We start from the raw sequence: 25,640 nt of genomic DNA on the forward strand, positions 1-25,640 counted from the left end.
TTAGAAAACTGCTGGATCCAGGTGAAACAATAGCTTACATCAGGCTTGTGGGCACATCTGAATTAAGACAGCTTGATTCCACAAAGGTTTTAATTATTTATTTATCTAGCTTATATCGTAACACATTATTTCCAATGAAAATATGAAACTTCAAGCTGTTTTTAGTCTCCGTTTTTGCCTGCAGCAGGATTATTCCAGTATGTTAGTTGACACAGAGCATTCCTAATGGAGTGGAAAATTGTTCTGACACTCCTTTATGCGTCTGACTTAAAAGACACAAATCACACAGAGATGGAATGAAAATGAATTTGTTTAAGGCAATACGTGCCCCCTCTATCTCTGTCCTTCTAGCTTCAAGCTCTTTTAGTTTGTTCCTCCTCTTTCATGTCAAAATGCTGGAGACTCTTAAAGGTTTGGCTTCTTTATCCATCTCTGTCTACTTCTAGGCCCAGATGTAATCTCACACAGCTGACACATTTAATACAGGTTGCAATGGCACTTCAGGTTTTACCTGCAGCCCAAAACTTTTTTCTTTGTTTCAATTTCAATAAACATAAAGATGTATATTTATTACCCCTCAAGACTAATATTAAACATGCCCTGATAAAAATCAATTAAAGCATGTTTATTTGATTTTGTAATGAAATGCAGACAGAAAACCTTTCCAGGCATCATGTCTCACCTACAGCAGTCTATACAATGAGTTTAATAAGGTTTGCTTGCGCATACATAGAATAAATAAGAATTCAGATTACAGTGCTTTAGGAAAGATAAACAAAACATGAATAATCAAAATGTACATCAGATATGAATACATTCATGAGACTTTTCCATGTGCTCATTAAACTTAGTTTTTGTCCTTTTCATTCTTTACAACATCTAGGAGCACTGCAGCAAAATGTCTGGCTTTAGTAAATGAGCCTTGTTGCAGAAATCCAGAGTCAATGTGAACGCAGCAGAGTAGATCAGGATGCATGTGTTTCAGCAGATGTTCAGTCCCTTTGTGTTTGTGTTCGTCTGTTTCTTTCTCTTCAACGGTCATGTTGAGGAAACATTATCTCAGGCACTTTCTGAAAACACAGGGTTGCTGTTGATAACACACTTTCACACACTGAAGCCTGCTCTCAGCAGACATGTTTTCATGCTCTCAGCTCATGTAGCTTCTTTCTTCATAGCAATTAATTCAATTATTCATGTCAGTATTTCAATTCACAAAGTCAAACACATATATTGACTTTAGAGATAAATTGTGCATAACGTAGAGTACTCACAAAGTGATCAATTTTAGAACATCTAAGGATTTCAATGGAAAGTCAAGTGGAAGGAAACAATGTTATAGAAAAAGGTGCACAAACAATATATCCAGAGCATGAGCTACAACTGTTGCATTCCTCATGTCAAGCCACCCGAACCAGAAACATCATCGGAAGCCTCTTACCTGATCTAAGTAGAAAAAGAACTAGACTGCTGCTCAGAGGTCCAAAGTCCTCTTTCCAGATGTAAATAGATGTAAAAGTAAATTTTGAATTTTATATGGAAATCAAAGTCTAGAGTCTAGAGGAAGACTCATATTATACAGATTCATTCTGCGCCATATTATGTGTTTAATGTGTTCAAACTGTTGATGACAACCCATACATTCTGTGCCTTAGAATATTATAATTTTACATCACAATATAAAACAGTTTAAAACAGAAATGTAGTCCTACTTCATCTGCACTCAGTATTTGGCCAGGGCTCCTTTTGGATGAATTACTGCATCAGTGCAGCACAGTTTGGAGGAGATCAGCCAGTGGTTCTGCTGAGGTGTTGCTTTGATGGCGGCCTTTAGCTTGTCTGCCTTGTTGGTTCTGATGTCTCTCATCTTCCTCTTGACAACAGCCCACAGAGACTCTATAGTGTTCATGTCAGGCAAGTTTGCTTGTGTTACCACGGTAATAAAGCAGGTATCGGTACCTTTGCCAGTGTGGGCTGGTACCAAGTCCTGCTGGAAAATGAAATCAGCATCTCCATAAAGCTTGTCAGCAGAGGGAAGCACGAAGTTCTCTAACATTTCCTGCTAGATGGCTGCTCTGACTTTGGACTTGATAGAACGAAGTGGACCAGCACTAGCAGATAACATGGCTCTGTGCCTCTCGACTCTTCCTCCAGACTCTGGGACCAAAATGTATGTTCAAATGAAAAGACGATCTCGGACCACTAAGCAACTGTCTAGTCCTTTTCTCCTTAGCACAGAAAAGAAGCTTCTGATGTTTTCTCACGTTCAGGAACAGTTTTAAACGAGAAATGTGACTTTTGTAGTCCATGTCATGAAGATGTCGTGTTGTGGCTCCTGAAATTTTGACTTCAGCTGCAGTCCAGGCCTCATCAGATTCTTCTCAAGGCACAGGTTATCCATGTTACCTATGCAACATTCTCTAACACATTTTTTTCTTCCACTTAATGCATGGAAACAGCATTCTAAAGAGATGCATCTTCAAATCATTTTTGGAATTTACTTGTTATTTTTGGTATTGATGTCATATTTTAGTGCTAAGAGTAAAGTTGCAGCCAGAAGCCAGTTATTTTGTATGGCATAAAGACTAAGAAAACTGATTCTTAATAGTAGCTCAAGACATGTTCTCATTTAAAGTCCTGGTTCAAATAAAATACAACTAGTGAATTTGACACATTTTCTACTTGCTGACAAATTTAAAAACTTGTACAAAACTGTATAAAATCAGCTGCTGTTGCAGAAGCATCAGAAACTCAGTCAGAACCAAGCTCAGGAAAGCCCGAGCATAAAGGTTAAGCTGGAGCCAAAAAGCAGCATAAGGATTCCTCCTGTTTGGACAGATGAGAGCGATGTGGACTCATGGTTACATTCCTCTCTTTGTGCTTGTTAATAGAAGCTCTTTAGCAGAACCTCAGTGTTGATTCAGTAAAAATAAAATCTTAAAACTGACATGTTCCTTCCAGAAGCAGAAGCAACCAAAGCAAATTTCTCTGAATCTTCGGTCAAACCCGTATTGCATATTTAGTATTTGCAGTTATAAGAGCATTTAAATCGGAATAAATTGTAATAAAACATTTCATCTCACGTTGCGCACTCAGTTTCTAAACTTTCTGACTACTGACCTCAACCAAGTACCAGTTCCTAAACATAACCATGAAATGTTTCTTCAAGGCTAAAGGGATTCTAATCTTTTAAAACCAAACAGAACTTCAATAGGTTTGCTTTTTTCCAGACGGAGTTGATTTTAAAGTGTATTTTATCATTTAGCATTTTAACATTTTGATGGATTTTTTAGCAGAGCTGCAAAATAAAATGTTGGTTTTAGTGGCCCTGAATGGCATAGAAGTTTTATTTATGAATTGGTTGCAATCTGCAACTTTACCACTAGATGTCACCAGATCCCATATGCTGATTATGTAGGATTTATTCATCCCATGACTAATATTATGCACACATTTCCGTCTTTACATACACATTGTTTTTGACAGCGTTCTTACCCGATAGACCTAACGTGAAAACTGGAAATGTTTCAATCCATATTTTGGTCCAAGTTTGAAAATCAATCAAAATTAACAAGACTCAATATAAATGTTTTGTAGGTTTTTTGACACTTGATTTAAATTAACGTTCAAATGATATTTTAAGTAAAATTACCCTAGTAAAATAAACAGCCAACCTTAAATAAGCAGATCATTTTACAGCCATTTAGGCAGCCATTACCTCAGGTTTTAAAGCAAACAGTTATTACAGATCAGCAATGCATAAACTAAAATTAATTGCTAATAAATGATTAATATTTTGGCTTCCAAAGATAATATCTATGTACACTTATGTGAAAACAGTTTGCAGTGAATTAAACATGATCATAGAAACTCATCTATCATGTCTGATTCGCCCATGCTGCCCAACATTTCTGACTCGATATAAAATCTGAAGCTACGTCCTCCTGAGACGTTTTTCATGTATATGGATGGACTTTATCCAAATATAGAAAACCTTTACAGGTCAAAGAGATGCATAAATGCCTTGAATAATATATGATAATCATGCTGTTTCCTACAAATGTCTCTAGCTGTGTTTCATCTTTCTTCAGCTTTTGTCAAGCGCAAAGCTGGGCGCATTCATCATGGATGCATTTCAGCATGATCCACCTTCAGCTTCCATTCAAAGGAAGTTTCTCAGTAAATGATTCAATAAACGACTCATATTAGTGTAAATCAAACTCATTTCAGTCAATCTGCTGTTTTTTTAATATTATACATTTTATATAAGTTGAGTTGAAATGTTTTACATAAAAGCATTTAAAGAGAGATGAAAACAATGCATAATGTGTATTATGTGTGCCCTTTGGTGCAGAAATCTTTACACCTGCTTTCCCAAAAATATCAGACATTATTCTGTTTGTAGCTGAATGTAATTTATCCAAAAGTGTTAACACTGGCACTGTAGTCTTTTAGGCCCAGAAGATGGAAAAAGCTGTGTTCCTTCTTCATTTCATGTACTTTTTAATGAGTCCTCTGAATGATTCTTACTCCAAAGAGCATAGCAAAAATGCAGTTTTCTGCAGCTTCACCTGTTCGGAGTGATGCAGCATAATCTGCATAAAGTTCTGACTCCTCTCATCTTTCTTTCCACATCAGCCAGAATGCAGTAGCTGAAACAGGCTCAGGCATGCTCCACCTGTTGCAGTTTGAAGCCTACAGTGTTGTGTAGATGTAGACAAAGATGATGACGACCAGGTTGAGGATAGTCCCGATGATGCCCAGCATGGCCAAGATGCTCTCCTCCTTACTTTCCTTGTCTTGAATTCCCCTTTCCTCATCACTGCAGACAGCGTTTACCATTTTCCCTGCAAAAGTCTTCAGTTTTTGTCTCGGACCAATCTGGAGCAGACAGGATTAAAAAAAATCACTTAAACACAAATGTTGCTTTAGTGGGTGGAGCTGCTTCTTTATTCACTGCAGACTCACTTTAAGGGCAGGGTGGGTAAACTATTGGAGGGCTGAATGGTAATTAGAAGCTAATCTAGTTAACTACCGCTCTAAAGTTTACACACCCCTGTTAAACTGCCACATATTCATAATCCACTTTACAACTTTTTCTACCTTTAATGTGACGTTTATCTTGTAAAACTGAAATAAAGACCAAATACATTTCTGGGAGGAAAAATATATTAAAAATGTTACAATAACCCTACATGCATTAGCATTTGTATTAGCCTCAGGTCCCTGTTAGAATGAGTCTGTCAGGATCTACAGCTGAACATGGTAATATTTGACCACTCTGCTTTGAAATGTTCTCCGGATCTCTCAGACCATGAGGACATCTCTTATCCACAGCCTTCTACGGGTCATCCAACACATTAAAGTTCTGGCCCGGTCATTGTTATACTTGAGTTTTCTCCTGCCAAAGTCATCCTTTCTTTGATTTTGATGTGTTTGGACTCATTGTGATGCAAAAAATAAAACCCTTCTTTATCTTAGGTCTTCAACCAGAAACCTGAGAACGTTGGGTTAAAACTGACTGGTTTTTGGAACAGTTCATAATTTTATCCTACTTGACCCAGTTATAGGGAGGTTAACCCCAGGCCATGATGCTGCTGTTTTACTGATAGCATGTTGTCATTCTGGTGATGTTCAGTGAAGTTTTTTTGTACCTTTTTAAATTGTGACTTAAATATGCTTACTGTACCACAGTCTCCCTTGATTTTAAAATGTTTTCTGTGGGCCTGGATGTTTTTTGTGCTGAAAAAAGGATATTGCCTTGATTCTACATTATAGACTAGACAAACAAAGAATATAGGACACTATTGTCACGTAACTGAACCAGTATATAACCAGTACTTGGCAGAAATTCTTGCAGGTTCTTTGGTGTTTTTCCCAGCTTCTTGGAAGAAAACTAAATGTTGAAACTGAATCAGAAGGTGTTTCTACAGAGTTTAATGGTGTGAACATACAACTGGGTTCTGGATACTTTTCAACCTTTTGATCTTCCAACAGATCTTTTTTTTTTTTTTCAGTTGAATTAAACAGGATAAATCTCAAACGAAAGGTGGAAAAAGTTTTAGAAATTATTTATCAAAAGATATGACAGGAATGTGTTCCCTGAGTAGTCAGTGTCCCACTTTCCTGACACTGGGTCCATATTAACAGATTCTCTTTGGACCAGGGGGTGATGGTTTTTGCCATCTAGAAACCTTCATCATTTTATAGCAGTTTATACCAACCTGTTTGCTTTGGTGCTTCCCACTATCCAATTTAAAGGAAAACCAACTTTTAAGCTGCTATGAACTGGATTTCTTGGTATAAAAAAAGTTTCACAAAAGGTAAAGAAAGGGACAACACCTCTGCATCCCCTGCTTACTGTCCTATCAGGATTTATAGTGCCTTACATCATCATCATCATCTTTATTATCCCCAAGGGGGCAATTATTGTGCAGCACAGCAGGAATAAACAAGCAGAAGATACCTGCGTCCAGGTGGAAGCAACTGGAAGTCGTTATTACGAAGGTGATCCTGTTGCACCAATATTTGCTGTTTTGTTTTTAGAGTTGACCTAGTCTTCAAATAGGGATGGGTATCTTTCACATTTGAACCGATACGGTACCAATACTCGGTACCTGGGAATCGATAACGGTACTCAACGGTACCAGTACCAAAAATGTTCAATTTAACATATTTCTTTCTCAATCTATAAACTTTAATGAATATATCAAAACAACTTCCAGCTCTTTGTATTGTAACATCTCAGTTTTTTTCAAACATTTCTTCAACATTAAAACCCTTAACTGACCAGCAATGTAAAGAACAAATTAAAACCCAGCCATGTTGCTGCAGGCGAGTCGCTAACGGATGCAGGCGAGCTAACGGTGCTGAATGCAGGAGTTGTAGCCGTAGATCTGAGGCTGACGAAAATTGTCTCTTTAACCTTGACAAAAATCTTGTGCTTAACCAGGTCAGTGTGTGTACACACACACACACTCAGGAGAATATATAAATGGCTGGGCTCATGGTTTCCTCTGACTGCAGCCTGTTTAAGCTGTCTACATATTAGATGGAATATTCCTACGGGAAAAAAACTCTGAAATGTGTATTTATCTTCTACCTAATTTATTTATAATGTCTATATCTTTTTCTTTAACTGTCTCTCCATCTTTCTTATTTATCTTTCTGTCTCTTAATCTTTCTTTCTATTTCTTTTCTCTATCGATCATGTATTTATGTAATTACCAAGCTCAGTCTTATAGGGATAATTTCACCTCCGACAGCCAAGCCGGGTCAGAACCTTTTATTGGGTGGTGACTGGACTTTAGCTGTGTGTCAGGGGCAGGGCATGAAACACTTGGGCTATTTTGTCTACTTCTACCTTCGCCATATGTACCAGGAGTAGGAGAGTTACTCCCTGCTGCTGCTGGCAGGAGAGGAAGTGCTGCCATCAAAACTAAATTTGGCGCTTTTGAAAACCGCAGATTTCCTTGCCTGCTTTCTAGGTTTTAGCGGCATGTTTCTCTGTCTGCTGTCAGGAGCTGGTGTTCACCTGCATGCGACCGTAATAACACAGCATGAGGAGTGTGTTATCATCCAGCTTTTGTCAAGCTTGGCCATAAAAAGTAGAGTAGCAACAATGTAGGGACAGAAATCCTTCACGATGTGATCGATTAAAACGAATGACATTAACTGTGAAAACGTGCTATTACTACATGCCGTGATCCTCTTTGGGGAGGCGGGAGGTCTGGTTGGCAGGGTGGGGAAGCTCTTCCTCAGAAGTATTCCCACCGCTGGCCTTGCACTTTGCGTCACAAATATTGCATGAGCGTAATCTGCACCGCAATTTTAAAAATGGAGCCATACTTTCCAGCGCTTTCTATCAGCCATGTTTGTTGACGGTACCAGCGGCCACTGACGTCGTTACGCTCTTGTTCGTGCAACGCTGCATTCATGTCTGGCATGGAAAGTCGCCCACTCCTCCTATGTCACAATGATGAGTTTTGGTACTGAAACACGGTACCGTTTGATTTTACGTGAATCGGTACTCGGTAATTCGGTTGGTACCTAACAAAGGTACCGAATTTGGTACCATCCCTATTTTCAAATGTATTCAAAACCCCTGAGAAGTTCCACATTTTGTCCCATTACAACCACATCCCCTGGAAGGAAATACTTTGTAGAACCAAATTTTTGCTGTAATTATAGCTGCAGGTCTTTTTTGGGTTTTTCCTTAAAAGCTTTTCGTATTTAGAGAAAATGTTTGTCCATTATCCATCCATTGTCTATACCTGCTGCTCCTTGTAGTGTTCCAGCTGGCTGGTGCCTATCTCCGCCAGCATGAGGCCATGGGTGGTGTACCCTGGACAGGCCTAACTGTTCCCCAACCAAACTTTAAAGCCTTCACAGAACAGCAGCATTTATAGTGAGATTAAGTTACACAAAGTTGGCCTTCAATCAGGAGCCTTCTGAAGGCAAATGGCTGATTTTATTTAGGGGTAATAGATTTGTATTTGAGGGGTGTGAATAACGTTTCAATACACTGCAGAAGATGAAAAGCTTGATAGAAAGTTTGCAGGGTCAGATTAACATTGTGGTGGAAGGAAAGAGGTTTTTCATTCTGTTAACTCTCATGTAAATCTGCACATTGTTATTAAATATCTCTTTAATCTCTTGGAAAACCCAAAGCATTGAACATTTTTATTGCTTGTATAAATCTGACACGTGACCCAGAGCTGTACAACCAAACTGTATGATTTTACTATATTTAGCCTCCAACTGCTGCGTCAGGTTGCCTGTAGGTTTATCTAAAGCAGAGTTTTAGTGAAACATTAATGAATTTTAGTTATCATCAGTAATCCTGTGGTTTGAACAAAGTTTACAGCCATGACCTCACTGGGTTCAGGCTAAGTAACATGCAGGTGGACAACTCTGGCAGCTCTCTAAAGCTTCATGAGTGAGAAGAAGACAGCAGATATTTCTGCTCTGTGCGCTCTTCAGCTACAGCATGTCTTCCACTGTTTTGATAGTTTCTGAGAGTGCCAGCACTCATCTGTGTGATTTCACAGTATGTGTGTGAGTGGGCCTGAGTGAGTACTGATATGCGTTGCCTGGGGTGCCCTGTTAGAAACTAGCTGTATGTTGCTGGCCTGCAGGCGCAGCAGCTTGTGCAAGTTGGGATCCAAACAACTCTCAGGGGAAAAGTGCTTCTATTGCGGGTCAATGGGTTTTATACGCCAACTCGTAATAGGCTCATGCAGGCCAAAAATAAACTGCCTAACAGTTTGACTCTTTGTAAAATGCTTTTGATGTAAGAAAAACTCCATATTTTTGACTTCCATCAAGTTACCTAAGCCACTGACAGGTACACTTTGTGCCTCACTGACTTATGGTCTGAATGGCTGCGCTCTATTTTAAAAAAAATTTATATTCCTTATTTCAGAGTTTCAACGCACTTTTGGAACATCTGTCAAAGTAATAAAATATATTTAAGTGTTCTTCTGGCCCTGCGATGGACTGGCGACCTGTCCAGGGTGTACCCCACCTGTAGACTGCTGGAGATAGGCACCAGCTAGCCCGCAACCCTCTATGGAAGAAGCGGTAGAAAATGACCGACTGACTGACTGTTTTTCAGATTAAAAATTACAAATATTTTTATTTTCTTCATTCCCAATCCTACTGTCTAAATGTCCATCCATCCATCCATCCATCCATCCATCCATCCATCCATCCATCCATCCAGCCATCCATCCATCCATCCATCCAGCCATCCATCCATCCATCCATCCATCCAGCCATCCATCCATCCAGCCATCCATCCATCCATCCATCCATCCATCCAGCCATCCATCCATCCATCCATCCATCCATCCATCCATCCATCCATCCATCCATCCATCCATCCATCCATCCATCCATCCAGCCATCCATCCATCCATCCATCCAGCCATCCATCCATCCATCCATCCATCCATCCAGCCATCCATCCATCCATCCATCCATCCATCCATCCATCCATCCATCCATCCATCCATCCATCCAGCCATCCATCCATCCATCCATCCAGCCATCCATCCATCCATCCATCCATCCATCCAGCCATCCATCCATCCATCCAGCCATCCATCCATCCATCCATCCATCCATCCAGCCATCCATCCATCCATCCATCCAGCCATCCATCCATCCATCCATCCATCCATCCAGCCATCCATCCATCCATCCATCCATCCATCCAGCCATCCATCCATCCATCCATCCATCCATCCATCCATCCAGCCATCCATCCATCCATCCATCCAGCCATCCATCCATCCATCCATCCATCCATCCATCCATCCATCCAGCCATCCATCCATCCATCCATCCATCCATCCATCCATCCATCCATCCATCCATCCATCCATCCATCCAGCCATCCAGCCAGCCAGCCATCCATCCATCCATCCAACCATCCATCCAGCCATCCATCCATCCATCCATCCAACCATCCATCCATCCATCCATCCATCCATCCATCCAACCATCCATCCGTCCATCCATCCCTCCCTCCATCCATCCATCCATCCATCCATCCATCCAACCATCCATCCATCCATCCATCATCCATTCATCCATCCATCATCCATCCATCCATTCATCCATCCATCCATCCAACCATCCATCCATCCATCCATCATCCATTCATCCATCCATCATCCATCCATCCATTCATCCATCCATCCATCCAACCATCCATCCATCCATCCATCCAGCCATCCCTCCATCCATCCATTCATCCATCCATCATCCAACCATCCATCCATCCATTCATCCATCCATCCATCCATCATCCATCCATCCAATTTATTTATTTTTGGTTGTGCAGGAGGTGACGGTTTATGCTGGCATTTTGTACTTTAAACTACAAATCTTTACTTACGTTTGTGGTATAATGTTTATTGTACAAAAAATATATTAAAAAAAGAAAACGTTTCTCAAGTAAAATGAATAATTGGATTAAGTGGTTAACTGGATAATTAGCAAAGAACTGTAATTAATGGCAGCCCTTATTTTGATTACAAACTACCTGATTTTATTTTTTGCACTCTCCCATGTTTTCTTGCTTGAGGCGGCAGGGGAAACAGGTCCTGACAGAAGCCATTAAGATTTATTACAAAGAAGCATTTTCTGTGGCAGAGAAACTTGTACAAATGAAATGGAGAGGGAGATGGAGTCGAGACTTTTAGGTGCAACAGGTACATCTGCTGCTGTACGAATATATCATATTTAAATAAAAATTTAGAACCCGAAAAAAATAAACCAAAAAGAAAAAGTACGTTTTTCAAAAGTATCTGTCATTTAAAACTGCCACAAAGCAGTGATGAATTTGCTGTGACAGAACAAAAAACCCCATGTTTCCAAAGAATTACCCTCTTTAAAGGCTAGCCTCCTTCATGGTGACCGCAGTGTAACAGGAGAATAATAAAGTCATCCAAACGTGCAATTCTCCTGACATACAGGTCCTTCTCAAAATATTAGCATATTGTGATAAAGTTCATTATTTTCCATAATGTAATGATGAAAATGTAACATTCATATATTTTAGATTCATTGCACACTAACTGAAATATTTCAGGTCTTTTATTGTCTTAATACGGATGATTTTGGCATACAGCTCATGAAAACCCAAAATTCATATCTCACAAAATTAGCATATCATTAAAAGGGTCTCTAAACGAGTTATGAACCTAATCATCTGAATCAACGAGTTAACTCTAAACACCTGCAAAAGATTCCTGAGGCCTTTAAAACTCCCAGCCTGGTTCATCACTCAAAACCCCAATCATGGGTAAGACTGCCGACCTGACTGCTGTCCAGAAGGCCACTATTGACACCCTCAAGCAAGAGGGTAAGACACAGAAAGACATTTCTGAACGAATAGGCTGTTCCCAGAGTGCTGTATCAAGGCACCTCAGTGGGAAGTCTGTGGGAAGGAAAAAGTGTGGCAGAAAACGCTGCAGAACGAGAAGAGGTGACCGGACCCTGAGGAAGATTGTGGAGAAGGGCCGATTCCAGACCTTGGGGGACCTGCGGAAGCAGTGGACTGAGTTTGGAGTAGAAACATCCAGAGTCACCGTGCACAGGTGTGTGCAGGAAATGGGCTACAGGTGCCGCATTCCCCAGGTCAAGCCACTTTTGAACCAGAAACAGCGGCAGAAGCGCCTGACCTGGGCTACAGAGAAGCAGCACTGGACTGTTGCTCAGTGGTCCAAAGTACTTTTTTCGGATGAAAGCAAATTCTGCATGTCATTTGGAAATCAAGGTGCCAGAGTCTGGAGGAAGACTGGGGAGAAGGAAATGCCAAAATGCCAGAAGTCCAGTGTCAAGTACCCACAGTCAGTGATGGTCTGGGGTGCCGTGTCAGCTGCTGGTGTTGGTCCACTGTGTTTTATCAAGGGCAGGGTCAATGCAGCTAGCTATCAGGAGATTTTGGAGCACTTCATGCTTCCATCTGCTGAAAAGCTTTATGGAGATGAAGATTTCATTTTTCAGCACGACCTGGCACCTGCTCACTGTGCCAAAACCACTGGTAAATGGTTTACTGACCATGGTATCACTGTGCTCAATTGGCCTGCCAACTCTCCTGACCTGAACCCCATAGAGAATCTGTGGGATATTGTGAAGAGAACGTTGAGAGACTCAAGACCCAACACTCTGGATGAGCTAAAGGCCGCTATCGAAGCATCCTGGGCCTCCATAAGACCTCAGCAGTGCCACAGGCTGATTGCCTCCATGCCACGCCGCATTGAAGCAGTCATTTCTGCAAAAGGATTCCCGACCAAGTATTGAGTGCATAACTGTACATGATTATTTGAAGGTTGATGTTTTTTGTATTAAAAACACTTTTCTTTTATTGGTCGGATGAAATATGCTAATTTTGTGAGATAGGAATTTTGGGTTTTCATGAGCTGTATGCCAAAATCATCCGTATTAAGACAATAAAAGACCTGAAATATTTCAGTTAGTGTGCAATGAATCTAAAATATATGAATGTTAAATTTTCATCATGACATTATGGAAAATAATGAACTTTATCACAATATGCTAATATTTTGAGAAGGACCTGTACACGAAAACACATTGAACTCCATCTCTCTGTTTAAGTGCATTTTCTTCCTCTGACCTGTAACAGTGCACTTTGATTGCCTCTCTTGGGGAGGACTATAAACAGGGTGCCCCCCCAACCTGAATGGAGGCCTTTGTGTGGTGTGCTGGATGTGCTCTGATGCATGAAGATGCCTGCTTGCTGCAGATCTAAACAAGCACTCTGTTAAAAATAAAAATCTAAGAAATAAACAGGAGGAGGGAAACAGTGAAAGGTGAAGAGGGAAAAAGGTAACAGGAGAGGAGGTGGCAGCTCAGCCAAAAACCGGTGTGTTTAGATAATAGCTTCTTCAGTGGGTGCAGCTGTGCATCATAAAGCAAAACCTTCTGGACAGCTTCCAGTGACTCCTCATTCAACAACTCCAGACTGTGCCGTCATCAGCGGAGGGCGCTCTGTTTCAACCAAAGGCAATCGCCTTTACTCATTAACAACCCATAATGATCTACTCTGGTTAACTCTCAGAATGGATAAAGCATCCACCCATCTATCTATCTATCTATCTATCTATCTATCTATCTATCTATCTATCTATCTATCTATCTATCTATCTATCTATCTATCTATCTATCTATCTATCTATCTATCTATCTATCTATCTATCTATCTCTATCCATCTCTTGGTAAGGCTTTTTGTACCCTAGACTTTGACTTGGCCATCCCACAATGATAATATCTCTTATGTGGAGTAGAAACATAAATAATGAAAAAGAAATATAGCAGACTGACATATAATCTAAAAAGGAAGAAACACCAACATGAAGCCCTACCTGGAAGACAAATTTAGATACTTCCTTTGCACCTGATGGAGGCCAAAATCCCCAGATTGGATCATCGAAGAGTGAAACCTTTTGCCACTTGGATAAACCTGAGCATGTCAAACAGCTCCAGATGCTAACCAAGTCTGAAAGGCAGAGGTGCTTTTGGCATTGTTTTAAAATGGAAAAAAAAGCAAACAGCTCCCCAACCCCTCCCCAGTGTGTCTGTGTGCACATCTACGCTATCATAAACCCAGGCAGACACCCAGCAGACTCACAGGGCTTCTTATTCTTGATGGAAGAAAAGCAGATGAAATACTCCCGACAAATAGCCAGTTTGACCCATTTTCTGTGGAGTTTTCAGTGATTAAGTGCAAAGTGATAGCCTTATGCTCGCACTGATGGGATTTGCATAGCCTTGAATGATTTTGGTTGAAAAAAAAGTCAAATCAAAGACACTTTGTCTTTGATGATGTAATATTTTGGAAAAGTTGTAGTTCATTAGTTTAGAGCAGGTTTAGCACAGAAACACAAAACAGAAAAAAAAAAAACACCAAACTTTAAGCAGAAAGTAAGACTCAGATTGTCTCAAACTGAGATAGTGATCCAAGCAAGGACGGCTAAGTTTGCAAATGTATAAATAATATTTCACAGTGTTTCAAAAATCCGTGTCAGTATGCAGTCTTGATGTGCACAAGCAGTGGAAAGTGGTTACCTTACAAAGCATCAGGAGTATCGTAGCATTGGACATGCTGGAGGGGGACGCCTTCCTGTAGTGCACACACATCCCTGGCAATTACGTTGAAAGTCTACCCCTCTCATCCTTCGGCTCAGGAGGTGCACCGGATCCAGGGAGGGCTGACTCGTTTTCCCGGCTTTCCGATTTCAGAGTTCTCGTTGGACGTCGTCTCCTGCTGCGCTCCAGTGTCTCCTCCACAAATTTCATCTCACTGGTAGCCAAGTTTCAGCTGCTGTCACTTTTCTCCCCCTCAACGTTGTTCTGCCCACCTCCTCTGCTGCCGTCTCTGTTCGCTTCCCACCTCTGCTTCTTGCTCTGTGTTATCCTCCTCTTCTCCTTCCTCTTGTCTGTGTAGAAAGATGATGTCAAGTTGAAGAATAGTCAGTTGATGGGCAGATGGGTGTGGGAGTGAAACCAAACTGTTTCATGTGAATATTTTCATCTTCCTTTGTCTCCAAAAGGAGAGATTGTCTTTGTCTCTCTGCCTCCAAACCACAGAGTCAGCCTGTCTCACAGGCTCGTCTCATCTAAACTTTTTGTTTTAGTCGATTTTTAGGCTTTTGAATGTTTCATACATAAATAAGAGAAGTAAAAGTTGTGCTTTCTTCACATGTTGAAACTAAAATGTGTCTCCTTATGTTGCCGTGGCTGAGCGACTCTCTTTGCTTTACTGAACAGAACATGAACACTGGGTGGCTTTAAGTAAGAGGAAGGGGAGGCGGGAAGCTGCTGTAAAGGAACCAGTAGGCTCACACTTACGCTGTCGTGGTTGCTTTTTCTTCACAGGCGAGAGGTATCCCCTGCTCCCTTTCTACCGCGCATATTAATGCAGTCACGGTTGCCTCGCAACCGGCTCAGGGGAGCCTCACACCGCCTGACGACAAACAGCAGTTGTGACAGAGGCCAGGATGAGGGGTGAGAGTTTCCCCTGGTATGTGGGTCTGTTATTTTGGTTTTTGCTGGAATATGTGCTGGTGTGTATGTCTAAGACTGAAGGAAAAGAGGGTTTGCTTGAATGCAGAAACAAGATCTGCAACTTCTCAACCAGCTCATATAATGAAAATAACCCAACCTCTGGGAATCTGTTTTTACCTCGATGCTGAAGTTTAACGCCTGAATTTACAGACAGAAACAGATCTGATTAGATGGACACAAATTTCACCACAATAAAGCAAAAAGACCAGCAATATTCTGTTTCCGGATGGTTTCAGAGGACTGAGGAGAAGAATCATTCAGCAAACCTCAGAGATGTTCTGGTGCAGTGGAGAACCCAAACAAAGACAGGAGGCAGGTGAGATTATAGAGAGGAAAATATTGAGACGCTTGGAGTAACAGGTTAACATGAGGAAAAACGTCAGTGAAGCCAGGCTGAGCAACAGGAACTAATTTTCAGCCAGGGAGTGAAGGCTCAGACCAGCCCACTTATGATTAAAATCATACAGAAAAAAATATATACAAATAACATTTTATTTGAATGTCTACATTTTATTTTAGTGTGTAAGTTTGTGTATCATCCTTCTCAGCCTTGTGGATTTATCTTTCTTAAAATAACTGAAAATCTGATTTATTTTCACAATTACATAAATGAGTTAGAGCTCGTTTTCACTATTTACTGCATCACTAAGATGTATTTCCTCATCTAATCTGACCCACTGTTCCCTGTATTACAGTAATTAAAAATCAATCTGTGCCCTTTTGAACCCAACCAGTCAAGATTTTTTCTGTTTCTAAATGTGAATGTGATGGTGACACAGGTGGTAGGGGTTCATCCTGTAACCGGTGGGTTGCCGGTTCGAGCCTCCGCTATGTCCCTCCCAGTCGTTTTGTTCTTGGGCAAGACTCTTCACCCACCTTGCCTGTTGATGTTGGTCAGAGGGTCCGGTGGTGCCGATTGTATGGCAGCCTTGCTTCTGTCATTCTGCCCCAGGACAACTGTGAGTGTGTGAATGGGTGGATGACTGGCTGCAGTGTAAAACACTTTGGAAGTGCTAAACAAGTGCAGACCATTGACCATGTGTGTATATCAGGTAGTTATAGTGGAGTGACCTGTGACCCATGTCTTCCTCTGAACACATAACTTCCTTCTGGATCTAAAGCCTTTCTCATTTGAGCCTTATTAAGACATTAGGATGTTTTCTGAACAAACCAAGTTAGATTTATTTATGATCTCAAATCACTGAAATAGCCTGCCCACTGTGAGATGAAGGTTTTACTGCTGCTGCTTGGTTCTGACCCATCAGTTTCCCTAACAACAACCTGGGCTGGTGGCTACAGGCAATTCTCATCTACGTAAATGACCTACAAACTTTGGATATTGAACTCACTCTCTGCTGAAAGCGAGTTTTCTGTTAATTTTAACAGCTGTAGATTTTTCAGGGTTGTTTTTGCATTCACAGAACAACACCGGGCCGCTCGGTGGCATATAATAGCTGGAAGCCAAGAGAGTTCTTCAATTAAATGCTGTTGACATAACCAAAGTGATAGGCTGATTGTAGTTACATGACAAACATGAAAGCTGACTCCATACTCAGTTTTTGCTGAATGAGACTGTGAGTGAAACCAGCCTGGTCTGCTTTCTCAGTTTAAACCCAGTCACTGACTGAACACCGGGCCTTAGAGCCCATGAACCTGGGAATCCTCCCGGTTTCCCTGATTAGTCACTCTGGGTTTGGATAAGAACTTACCAGGTTAACTACGGGATGATCTGACAGGGAGGGTGATTACTGGGCCAAAAAAGGTGAGTCTGATTAACTGAATGTGAAACATCTGCTGTGTGAGCGTGAACTGAAGAAGAGAAAGAAAACTAAATCAGAGAAGCAACTGGACAGAGGTGACAGAAGAAAAGGAAAATAGAAACATGAAACATGGGAAACCAAAATAAACCCAAAACAAACACAAGAAACTACTAAAATACAATGTGGCACAAAGTCAAAACCAACGTATTAAAGGATCATGATGACCTTAAAGGGCGTATGTCATAATCTTAACTTTTCATTTTTAACTGTGCTTAGGTCTGTAGACAGCTATACATACATATGGGAAATTGAGAAATATGTAAAAAGATGTGACAGAATATAAGCACAGGGCAGTAGTTGCATGTGCATATTAATGTTAATATTGTAAGAACTGCATTAATAGGGTCTCCTACCTTTTCAATTGACTATGTACTGGTTTTAACCTTCGGCTGGGGGTTCAACACCCACCATTAAGTGGTCATTTGATTTTTTCTTCAGAACAGGTTTAATGTTGTCATGTCAAATCTTCACTACAATCTTTGACTCCTTATTTTATTTTGTTTCTTGTTTGCAACCTTTTATTATTCCTGCTGTTTAAAAGGGAAAACTCACATTGACATAAAGTTGTTTTTACTGTGAGTTTGTCTGTATGCTATAAAATATTTATTTACAAAGAAGCAGCACTATGTCAGAGCAACTTATAATACACCATGAGATGGATCTCAACACAAAACTACTTTCATTCATTATTCTATTTTTGGAAGTGAAATCAAATTCTGGAAAAGGTGCCACTTTGGTTTTCTGAAAGTGACATACAGACTATAATTATCATTACTCAAAAATATAGAAATGTCCTATAATTAAAGCCCTACATAGCAAGTGTTTGACGTGATTCACGTGGTTGACGCTAAACAGTGGGACTAATTTGTGATTTTCTTAATAATAGTGAAATTATAGACATCAAACTAAAGTCATTTACAAATATGCTACAAGCTCACTGTCATGTAAACTTAAAACAAGAAGTAATATAAAACCCTAAGTAAAAGAAAAGCAACTCACAGAGACCAAACCACCCATTTGCAATTTAATAGGTAGTCAGTTTTACTACTTGGATATTTATGGTTATTCATTCATTTACATTTTGGCCTTTGACTTCTACAGAGAGATATATCTTTCAGGTAAGGAGGGTGGGAAAATGCAGCTTTTAATATGTCTAATTATAACTGTTGGTGTCCAGACTTGTTCTAATTTTTTCTGGCTCATTATTTGTTGGATTTATTTTTTTATCTCACTGACATGAAGACAGATTTCACCAGAGTAAACATTGAATTGAGTAGCTCGTTGTCATTTATAGTTAAAGTAAAACATTTGTTATATCAGCAAAATGTGTAAAACTTCAGATACTTAGATACTGTAAAATTAAATGAAGCAGACCTCCCTTTGACCAATATCTCATTATGCAGATGAGTTTGCTGCTAAAGGAAAGTTTTAGAATGTGAAACGGAGACTTGACGTAGCTTTACGCATGAAATGACCCAGAATGGACGGTAATAAAAATGGAAATGTAAGCGGAACGTTCCCTTTTAACTGAAACCACCAGTGTGCATAATTATCATGGCCAGCATTCAGTCCCTCAGCATAAACTAACGCTGACTGCCACCGCCTGTGTGGACATTTATAACAATTAATCACAGAGCCCATCAAATTTGTTCTTGCCATCCAGTCACTAAATCACAGCGTTCTCCGACTCCATTATGATCCCATTGGTCCCGGCACATTCTCAAGAACCATGATCAAGTTGTATGTGTATTTGTCTCCATTCTGATTACTAAAAGGGCAACATGTGTGTTTTATCCTTCAAAATGGTCAGTTTGATGTTTTCAAATCTAAAGGACAAATTTCTTCAATTAAAGTTTCTTTCAGACTCAAACAGACCTTCAAGCTGTAGAAATATGAAGTGAAGGTAATCATTTAAACATTTTAGCAGAGAAACCACCAGATGTTGTCTGACCCTTCTGACAAGCTATACTGTTCAAATTAGAGATTTTCCAATCATAATATTTCATATTTCACTTGGATTTGATGTGATAGATCAGCACAAAGTACTGCATGATTGCAAAGTGTGCTCTATGAATTTGACATCTATGAAAGAATGTCAAGAAGAAGGCCTTTGTTGAAAGAAAATAGGAAGTCCTGCTTAAAGTTTGACACAAACAATGTAAGAGCCAAACCAAACATGTGGATTAAGGTGAGACTAAATAGATTTTTTTGGGATACACAATGCTAGGTGTGGCAGAAATCCAGCACTGCAAATCACACTGAACACACCGTCTTCACAGCGAAACAGGGTGGTGGCAGAATTATGTCATGGGTGCATGATTTTCTTCAGCAGGGGCAGGGAAGCTGGTCAGAGTTGATGAGAAGATGGATGGAGCTGAATCAGGACAATCCTGGAAAAAAAAACAACAGTTAGAGGCTGCAGAAGACAACCACCCTAAACATACACCCAGAAATATTATGTAAAGGTTTAGATCAAAACATGTTCATGTGTTGGAATGGCCTAGTCAAATCCCATACCAAAATCCAGCTAAGAATGTCCAATTCTTCAATCATATAAATTATATCCTTGCTGTTATTTCAGTTGCTTACCCATATGATTGTTGAGGAAATGTAACAAAATGCAGTAGAAGCTTCGATAGCTTGTTTCTACTGTATCTTCTGCCCATAAATAATAATCAGGGTGGAAAATAACTTAGTTAATTTCCCTTTGGGATTAATAAAGTATTTTTGAATTGAATTGAATTGAGTTTAATCTATTAATTTTGTTGATTAGGGTATGACTCTGTAGTTTAAATTCTTACATTTAAAACAAAGCTAAATGCATTATAATCAAATTCAAACTAAATAGAGAGGCATTGATGATATATTAGGACCCCACATAGACTATAAAAATTGTCTGTGTGTGCACAACAGCTAAACTTCGCCTCCTCTGCTTGCCCACATCCACAGAACAGCCACTCAGCACTCACCGTGAGCGTTGCAGCTCTGAAAACACACTGGAAAGCTTTAGGTTATACCCAGGACAGAACACAGTTAAATGAAGTCAGGATGAGCTGCGCTCACCTCAAGTTTATCGTGTAAAAAACAGAATCTTTCAGAACCTGAGACATCTGCAGTTTAATTACATCTCATTTGTTTTACTCTTCCTATAGGCGGAACAACAATCACAGCCTGTGTTTTTGTTTTTTAGTCTTAAAGAAATTACATCTTATTTCAGTTTAATATGTATAGTAATTCCATGCTTGATATTTTTAGCATAAATCAAAATGATTTTCATTCCCCAACCATTTATACACAGACTTTTAGTGGTCCAGCAGGAAAAGGACAGAAAAGACACAGACTGCAGCAGAAATGGGTAATTTTTCAAAATGGATAAAAAGCAGGCAGGATTTCAGCCCATTAAGGAATCCAGTTTAACTTCATTAGGTTTTGTACTTTAATCTTACATTTTATAAAGCAAGGCAAAGGACACAAAAACCTTGATGCATCACTGTGTGGACTAATCTTTCACCCACACAAACTTCACTTAGTGTTTTGTTTTTGTTTCAAGGTTAATATTAATGAAACCTGAGGGTCTTCACAATCCAGATTAATGGAGGCATAATCTGCAATTAATACCTCGGTTTTTCTTCCTTTACTCACTTTTCTGTTGGTCGGTTTGTATTCACATGTTAAATCTATGCTTTGTCCTTCAGCGAACATGGCTCAGTGTTCCCAACTCACTAATTACAGAAACACCATCAAGTTGTGCCCCGTAAACAAGGATTGCCTCATGCATTAAACACAATGATGGCAAATCTGGGAACCTGTAAAGACATTTGGACCATATGGAAACTGTAAAAATATTATATCTCTGTAAGGAACATTTGAATGGACAACTAAGAAAGATGTCTAGAAGGCTCTGGAAGCCGTTAGTCTCCACACATACCTTATTTCTTATTTTTCTCCTAGGAGCAACAAGAAATGGCAGAAAGTTAAGTGGGATCCTACAATGTTAACAGTGCCATGGCTGCCATTAATACTAATTAGCAGAGAACATGACAGCAGCATATGAGTGTCCTCCAGTCAGCCCAAGCTGCTCTCTAAACCTTTTTCTGTTACTGGAAAAGATGCCAGAAAGACAGGAATAAAAATTCAAACTTTTTACTGTGTTTTGTTCCTTTAATGCCTGGAAAAGATAGCAGGATGCGAGTGGAGGCTGGACAATATAAATGTTGATCCTCTCGTAATGAGATCCTGGTAACCTCAAAATTGGTGATGCATGTTTGAAGAAAGAAAAATGGAAAGAAACACCATTAAAGATTGATTTGAGTGTTTATGGCGTATTTGCTCCTGCTTAGGTGGTTAAGCAGCTTAAAGTATGATCAGATGAAAAAAAGTGAAGTATTTAACCAACAGAAAAAAGATAAGTCACTTAGAAATGTTTAAAATAATCATTTTAGGCTTTATTTTTCAACGCCTTCTGTGAGCAGACAGGTCCTGGTATCCTAACGATATTTTCATCAAGGTCGTTCATAAAACAGCTTTAAAACATATAATATATATTCATTGGAAGCCTGTCTTTTTTCTAAACATAAGTACTGTAATTCATTCTCAGTTGCTACATGTTTCTGTGTGTTTGTTTGTGCCTGTATCCCTGTATGCATGTTGCGTGCGCACATGCGTGTGTGTTTCCTCCTGTCTGGATGCAAATGTCTCTGAAGTTGAAGTATGGAAGTGCTTACAATGCAGGAGGGGGAAGACAGCCTCTACATGCCTGAGAGACGCCCCCCAAAGTCTTCCAATGTGAAGAAAAACCTTAACAGATCTGGGCAAATGAAAGATCAAGACATCATGCACCACGTAGTGAAGAATTTAACCCCAGGAGCAGCCCACAGACCGGCCAACAACACTAAGCAACCCATCCCTACCCCTGCAAATGCTCTGGTTTCCACGGCCCCTAACAGATAGGTTGCTAAACCACGCCACGAGACAACACCGTAACTACTGGAACCACCCAGGGTTGACTGTGTGTTGTCCGAGACAGTTCCCTGCACTCCCCGCCTTCAAGCTCACCTGTCTTGCATTTCAATATTCAAGCTCCACACTATGATTACGACTACTTGATGTTAATGTGGTTCTGATGTTGTGAGACTCCCACAAATTCTCATTTAGACTTTCCTTCATTGTGTTTTTTTTTTCTTTTTTCTTTTGCAACTTTATCTACCACACTTTTTCCTTACACAAAACTTTCCAATAATATACAGCAGTGTAACAATTAGTTTTTTTTTACCGAAAACCTTTGTGAGTTAGTCTCCTTGTGGAGGGTGTCAACAACTGTCTGCTAGACAACTATCATGTAAGCAGTCTTCCTTGTGGTGGTGTGGGCCAGAGCATGACCAAAACAATCAGATGTTAAAAGGGTCAAAAAGTGGTCAACAACATGTCTAGCTTTTATAGAGATTTGAGGATGCATTTTTACATTTTTAAATGAGATAACACTTGAAGACTTAGGAGATTCTTGCTAAAACTTCTTATTAAAACTGTGACTAACAGTAAAATACAGTAAACATTGGTGAAACATCAGATTCAACTACTTCCAAACTCTTCCCACATGCAGCTTTGCTGATCTCCTTTTCTTTGTTCTTGTAAAGGCCAGCTGGATCGCCTTGTAGAATAACCTCAAACTCAGCTACTTACATCAAAAGCCTGTCAGCCGGAGCACATGAAAGCCTGATTTCTAAGAACTGCCCGTCCTCTGACTTGAGCACTGCAAACAGCTTTCTATTTTATTCTTAGAAGCTGCATGAAGGGAGCTCTGCTCCCAAGACATCAGTAGGTCAGTCGATGTGTGTTTAGTAATTTACATTTCTGTCTAATTATAATAGAAATAAAGAAAAGATTTTTTTCTTTTGCGTTAAAATTCACATAAATATCCCCTTGGCTATGGCAATAAACTATATTACTTATTGTATTACTACTATTTTCAGCATCAACAAAACCCTCCTTATCAGCCAGCTTTATCTTCAGCTTATGGGATGTTCCTGCAGAGACCATCTCCATGTGCCAGCAGGCGTTGATTTTAGCAGATACAGAAAACATCATCTGGCTTTTTTTTTTTATTTCTTCAGTCACTTACATGCAGGAAATATTGTACGTGTTTAATGTTGTAATACAAACCTGTCCTAGGTGAGGGTGCAGTAATAAATCCTTTGTTTCAAAGAAAAGCATCATAATAGCTTGTGGGCTAGTCAAGACTGAGATAATAAGGCCTCCTTTACTTCAGGAACATTTTTGGTTAAAGTCAGTCCTTGTAAAAAACAGATTAATTAAGTAGATTTATCCCTGAACACCGTAGCATCACGGTGACGCTCTATTTCAGCCACTAAATGTACAGACTGGACTATTAAGGCTTTAGGAAAACTGTCCTCAGGCTAATAAATAATAAGGATGATAATCAAGGACAGAGCAGCATTAGCCCGGCTTAGAGGCATCCCCCCACCTTCAGATGATACCTTTTTTCTTTCCAGCTTGGATAAGTAAGCTAAGTAGGACACTGGAAGAGAGAAACAGATCATTATCTGGTTGAAAAATAATGTGTTGACAAATGATTCTGACAATTTAAACATACAAAAGCCTCTTTTACGTTTGGTCTTGTGGGTAGTAGAAATGAGAAGTTTATCCCTCACTGTCCACCACGTTTTAACAAGTTGGCCAGATAATGATTGATAAGCAGTCAAACTCATGTAACATATACCTCACCCTATATTAAACAAAAAACCTTCATCTGTTTTGCAATATCTCTTGTTATTTTGCTGTAAATCATAATTTTAAATGTACTGTTACAACAAACCAGCCTCCACATTCTGTGCACAGGACTCACAGTAGGTGTTCACCTACAGAATGAAGTAAAACTATTGCAACTATTTGAGCTTTTATCAGTGTTTTAATTTATTCCTCAGATGGGTTGACTGATATCCATTAGAACCTCAGAAGAAACCCTCAAACATAGGCCAAGAAACCTTTAGGCTTCCAGATAATTCGACCAGCGAGAATTGGAATGGACTGTTTTGATTTTCAAGAACCTACTATGTCTTCAGCCTACAAAAGAACAGCAAGATCCAGCAAGACTGCTTGGAATGATCACTAAACAGACAGACCGATGATGGGTCCAGTTTAACCAGTAGACTTCACAATGGAAAATGACACAATATACCTTTTTAAGTCTGACGTACAGAGTTAGGTCCATTGCAGCAGCAGAATGACCAAGTACCAAAATGAAGCACCTGCTTCAGTCACATACATGTCACAAAGTTAAGTCCTCTGCTCTGTTCATGCGCTAACTTGTTTAACGGATATAACAATGGATTTGTTATTCATCTGACCGCTGTGTCGGCATGCCGCGTAACTCCGGATGCTGCATTTATGAGTGTACCAAAATCAATCAAATAAAAATCATTGAAATGGAACATAATCCTTATCAGTTCTGAAGATGATCATTATCCTCATCAATGCTTGTTTCAGCAACACCGTCCATTATGGTGCATAGATCATCAGATTTGTATTGTGGCTTATACGGTTGATCTGTTTGTAGCCGTAACACTACCTCTGAGTTGTATTCCTCAGAAAAGATCCACCTGACAGAAGGAAAATCTTCGGAATCCACAATGTAATCTATTCAAAGTCGCCCAGCCTGCATAATGCTTGGTTAGAAATCAGAACCAAACTGGACTCAAGCAAAAAGACTTGGTGTCATAATGGACTCAGACCTGACCTTTCACAACCAATTAAAGTCTATCTATAAAAACAACCAACCACCACTTAAAACATTACTGTAATGCTTTATATAATAGTCTGTAAAAAAAAATCAGATAGCTGCAGCTCATCCACAATGCTGCTCCAGAGTCCTGACCAACACCAGCAAAATGGATCCTGTTATTCCAGTCCTTAAATCACTGCACTGACTCCCTGTTTGTTCTTAGGCCTCAATACATTTCAGATCTCCTGGTCAGGTAAACCATGTAAATGGTCATTAGAGACCACTTCACTCTATGTTCTCAAGATGAGGACTAAACAAGGAGAGCTTGCATTTAATATCTTCTCTCCTGAGGAAGCCAGAGTACCTGGTGAGAACCCACGCATGCACAGGGAGAACATGCAAACTCCATGCAGAAAGACCCCCGGCTGGGAATCGAACCCAGGACCTTCTTGCTGCAAGGCAACAGTGCTACCAACTGCGCCACCGT

At 39.9% G+C, this 25,640-nt stretch overlaps 1 long non-coding RNA gene across 1 annotated transcript; it reads right to left on the bottom strand.

Moving 5' to 3' along the window:
• Window positions 1-604: 604 nt before the first annotated feature.
• On the bottom strand, window positions 605-15,414 carry LOC124856061. Its single transcript, XR_007035236.1, has 2 exons — window positions 14,597-15,414; window positions 605-4,878 (listed from the first exon to the last, which is right to left on the bottom strand). It is a non-coding gene; the product is annotated as an uncharacterized LOC124856061 (long non-coding RNA).
• Window positions 15,415-25,640: the final 10,226 nt, after the last annotated feature.

Source organism: Girardinichthys multiradiatus, chromosome 19, assembly GCF_021462225.1.
Source record: "Girardinichthys multiradiatus isolate DD_20200921_A chromosome 19, DD_fGirMul_XY1, whole genome shotgun sequence".
In the NCBI taxonomy this organism is placed as follows: Eukaryota; Metazoa; Chordata; class Actinopteri; order Cyprinodontiformes; family Goodeidae; genus Girardinichthys; species Girardinichthys multiradiatus.